The sequence below is a fragment of the Penaeus japonicus genome, unplaced genomic scaffold (genome assembly GCF_977035675.1).
Source record: "Penaeus japonicus unplaced genomic scaffold, GWHDUDI00000001_assembly GWHDUDI00000033, whole genome shotgun sequence".
In the NCBI taxonomy this organism is placed as follows: domain Eukaryota; kingdom Metazoa; phylum Arthropoda; class Malacostraca; order Decapoda; family Penaeidae; genus Penaeus; species Penaeus japonicus.
In genome coordinates this window covers 10,276,434-10,281,433 of record NW_028234435.1, presented here as the reverse complement: position 1 = coordinate 10,281,433, position 5,000 = coordinate 10,276,434, and the positions used below count along the sequence as shown (strand labels likewise).

The 5,000-nt window shown below is 41.2% G+C and overlaps 1 protein-coding gene across 2 annotated transcripts in view; it reads left to right on the top strand.

Moving 5' to 3' along the window:
- LOC122267424 (DIS3-like exonuclease 2) overlaps positions 1-5,000 on the top strand; it is a 201,877-nt gene that overhangs the window by 23,569 nt on the left and 173,308 nt on the right. Inside the window, exon 1 of one of the 2 annotated variants that reach the window (XM_086530372.1) lies at positions 3,521-4,910. The exons of the other annotated variant lie outside the window; for it this stretch is intronic. The gene's annotated coding sequence lies outside the window, so the exon portion shown is untranslated. Of the gene's footprint in view, positions 1-3,520; positions 4,911-5,000 lie in introns of those variants that run through there. 2 annotated transcript variants of the gene reach the window in all.

Below are 5,000 nucleotides of genomic sequence, written 5' to 3'. Positions count from 1 at the left end.
ATATATATATATATATATATAGATATATAGATAGATAGATAGATAGAGAGAGAGAGAGAGAGAGAGAGAGAGAGAGAGAGAGAGAGAGAGAGAGAGAGAGAGAGAGAGAGAGAGAGAGAGAGAGAGAGAGAGAGAGAGAGAGAGAGAGAGAGAGAGAGAGAGAGAGAGAGAGAGAGCGAGAAAGAGAGTGAGAGAGGTATTTTTCGCTACATTCGGCTCCGGCTCGGGTACCTTCCCGCTGCTCCTTTTGGGTCAATGCGATAGATAATCTGAGCAAATTGAAGCGATCTCCGAACGGAAATATCAACCTTCTATGCCGTATTTCGCAATTTGTGAGTTGATTATACACCATTTGCGTAATTAGTGTATGCAGAAAAATGCTAGTAATAGTAACAATGGTGATGAGTTCTGATTGGAATGTTTCATCTAATCATTTTTAGTGGTTTTGTTTAATCAGCTGATCGCGTTTCAAGCAACTCTTTTTTTTCTCAAATGATTCAGTGTTATTGGCGAATCTTTTCACAAGACCGGAATAAAAAAAAAAAAATAAAAAAATAAAAAATAGATAAATAAATAAATAAAGTGAATCAGCTAATCAATCCAGAAACTCAAAAAATGAATGACCGAAAATAGAATGAATTCAAGACAAAAAACAAACGCAAGAACGGAAATGAATAAGAATTAGGATAGATGACTAAAGAAAAGCCAAAAGAAGTGAATGACATGTCCGAATAACTGCTTAATGATCCGCTTTCCGTTGCGATGTCATGTTACGGGATCTGTTGGACTCCTGTTCCTGTTTCTTCCTCTTACACCTGTTAGCCCTTTTTTCTTTTCTCTCTCTTTCGTCGCATGTTTCCTGTCTCTCCTCTTCCGCGTCTTAATAACGGAAATTGAATCTACGTTCGCCACACGTGCTTCTTCAGATTCCAAAAGACATTCATTAATTAATGGCGGTTTTAGAATAGAATTAGACATCTGACATCTGACAGCGCATGATGGCAGTGATCCGGGACTAAAAAGAAAGAAAAAAAAATCGCCGTCACGTATTTTATGGTTGCGAATTTCCTTTTTTTTTTTTTTTTTTTTTTTTTTTTTTTTTGAGGCCGCTTTCACTTTCAGTTCGAGGAGACCGTGACGGAGGAGGGTTGCAATTGAGAGTTGATGAGATTGATGGAAGGGGTTGGTTGTTTGACAAAAGAAGCATCATGGCAATGTGGAAATAATTGTTATGTGAATTAAGATAAACGAAATTGTCATTATGATATTCTGTAGTAAGAAAGAGGAGATGAGATTACGCCTTAAGAGGAAGAGAAAAGGAGATAAAAGGAAAAAAAAGGAAGATATAAGTGTTGAATTAATCGTTCAAGAATTACTAGAATTACACAGCCGTGAAGGATACGAGAAGATATCTTAGGATGAACGGAAGAAATTCGCCGCTTATTTTTTTTATTATTATTATTTTTTTTTTAGGCCATTTGCCATCAACATCACCATCAACAGGTTAATGAAGTTACACCAGGAGACGCGTTAGGCTGAGTTGCCACTTCGCCTTTTCTCCCGTTATTAACCATTGCTCGTTGCCACTTTGTCTTTTCTCCCGTTATTAAGACTTTGTACGGCACTTCACCACATGTCATTATCTCGTCACGTTCAACTTTCTCTCTCGACTTATTCTTCGTTTGTAATTATAGGATTGGGTGTAATTACCTTTGTTATTAACAGATTGTAGGTACGCGCATATCCTCCAGACTGTCTTATCATCATTATTATTATTATTATTTTATTTTTATTATCATCATCATCATCATCATCACCACCACCATCATCATCATCATTATCATTATTATTATTTTTTTATTATTATCATTATCATCATTATTATGCATCTCCTTTTCTAAAAAAAAACTAAGAAAAGTGAGTCCTCTCGCAAGACAAAATCCTGCCGCCTAGCCTGCAACCCAACCTACGCCCGCGCTGTAATCCAGGGATCCCGAAAAGGTTTTCACGAAACACAACGGCTCCTCAAACAGCTCTGATCCGGATGACCTAACGACGCCACGTCTCGCCACACGCTAGGAAAGGTCAACGCAACGAGAGCTTGCGAATCCAATGCAAATCTGCCGGTCGGAACCCGATTCGTCGTGACCGTCTTCCTTCCGCAAGTGCCGCAAGCGGTCGCGTGGACTCGGCGACACCGCTCAGGCAGATTTTGGAGGATTTTCGTCCATCGTGCGGCGAGGGAAGTCCCCTTGTGGCTACTTCGATCCCCAAGGGCGATTGTGTCGATGGCTGACCACAGGGAAAGCAATCGGTTGATTAATCAATCAGTCAGTCAGTGCTTATACGTCCACACATACACACTCATGTATATGTATATGTGTATATACGCACACATACATGTGTTTTAATATATATATATGTATGTATATATATACATATATATGTATATATATGTATATATATACATATATATATATGTATATATATATGTATATATATATGTATATATATATATGATATATGTATATATACATATATGTATATATATGTATATATATATATATATATATATGTATATATATATGTATATATATATGTATATATATATATGATATATGTATATATATAAACATATATACATATATATATATATATATGTATATATATGTATATATGTATATATATATGTATATATAAATATACATGTATATACACATATACTGTATATATATATATATATATATATATATATATATATATATATATATATATATATATATATATATATATTCATATCTATATATATACATATATCTATATATCTGTATATATATTCATATAACTACATTTGAAAAGAAAATCACGTGACTTGATACACGTCCAAGATAGTAATCTCGTGACAGAGATCTTTGCCACATCAGTCTCGTGTCAGGCAAGGCTTCTACGTCTTCTGATTGGCGGATGGCACAGGAGCTCTCGTCCAATCAGAACACAGCGCTTCTTGTTTTCGTGATCAAGAAAGTGGATTAACTGATAAGTAGTTACTTAACTGCAACCATGCATAAACGCCTTTGATGTTAGCTCAACATTTCCCCTCCGAAATAAGAAACAAAGAAATATTGATAATGAAATTTCGTAGCAAAGGAATGATAAAGTCTTCTGAATGAATGGGAAGAGATCGAAAAGAGAGCACGAGCTCTGAAGTCTGCGGAGTTGTTGTGGAACTTCGCCTAACCACGTCGGCCCATGTGGACGGTGTGGAAGGAAGCACGTGGAGTGAGGATGAGTCCAATGTCAGTAAGATCCACGCTCCAGTGCTCCTGTAGGGGAAGTTAGTCTGTATACGCCTGGTTGTGCGGCCTGAGGCAGTTCATCCCTTCCCCTCCCTCCGCCCCCGCGCGGGAACAACCACCGCCACCCCTTCGCCCCCGCCCCCGCCCCCGCCCACTGCCGCCTCCACCTCCCATCCATCCACCCACCCACACGTCGCTACCAGTATCACGAGGGTTGTCAGACGGTTGCCATCGCCTGACGCGGAGACTCCAACCGCCCACTCCTGCGTGTGTGTGTGTGTGTGACATCGCGCCGGGTTTCGGCTTCAGGAAGGGACAGCGAGGCCCTGACGGAGGTGTTCCTGGTCAGCGTTCTCCTACTGCAGGATCTGCCGTGGTGCATTTGTGCTTGTGTGTGCGGGAAAATTATACCCAGGCTAATTAAAATCGCTGCGAAGAAGCGGGACGAAAATAAGAGTCCGACGAAATCTATTGACAAAAGTGTATTAAATAATTACGTGGATTCATTCTTTGTGTTCTGTGGTGGTCCCCCCCCGTGAATACATATACTGTTCAGATATCTTATTGCACTTTGAACTGTTCCTCAACTGGCCTTATCTGGAAGAAGAAGGGGCCTTTGGAGAAAGAAGAAGACGAAGAAGAAAGAAAAAAAAGAAAGAAAGAAAAAAAGACAGAGTGCACCCGAATGCACTACTGAGTAACGCAAAGAACAAGTGTCTTGGATGTATGTTATGAGTGCTTCCGCGCTGTGGCAAACATATCATTGTTTTGGGTAAGACAAGGCCATCGACAAGAGAGAGACACAAACGATATTCAACGAAGGAAGAGGAAGGAAAGCAAAGAAGACAAACAGACGGAAAGCAAAGAGGTGAGATAAAACACCCGATCTTTTCTTCCTCTTTGAGACCGGAGCAACGCCCCGAGAAGGCGCCTGGCGGGCGTCGTGTGCAGCCGCGCGAGGGAGCATCACCGCCGTGAGCCTCCCACGCCCACGCCCACGCCCGCGTTCTCGCTCGCTCGCGAACTCGCACTTCGGCCGCTCAGGGCATTGGCATCAGAGTCGCCCACTGATTATTAATTAAGCTGTGGCCTAATGATTACCATTTGTCGGCGATAGAGTCACGGCAAATGTGGCAACAAAGATTACTATAAGATAATTTTTGTTGATTAGTAATCAAATTCCCCTTCGTTGAAGAGCCTCTGTCTGCCAGAACCCACGTGATCCACAAGGCTCTTATGTCAGCACCCGGACCCCCACGTCTGCTGACATCACCAAGAGGGTGGTAAAGGTCGCACAATCAAGCCCCCATCACGTTTACACGAGCACAAAGGTCATATTTCTGAACTTAAAACAGCCACACCGCCACCACTTGCGTTCCCTCCCGAAGTCACGCACGAATTCATTAGTCTCCCTCAGGCATTCGGAACGGGCAAGTGTTGCAGGAGTGCCTCGGCGTACCTTCTCGAGTATATCCCCGAGTATATTCATCAATATACTGACGGATTTCACACCAGGCAGACATTCAACTATTACTCCTTCCCCGGTATACCTAGTTATACCGGCGAGAAAGGCAGTGCTGATTCCTGCTCTGTCCTCCGTCCGAACACTTCAAGGTCAGTTTGTTGCATCAATATCCCAATCAGTGAAGAGAATCACAATCACAATCTTCAAAGAGATGATAGCATATCTAATGGCCTTTTATA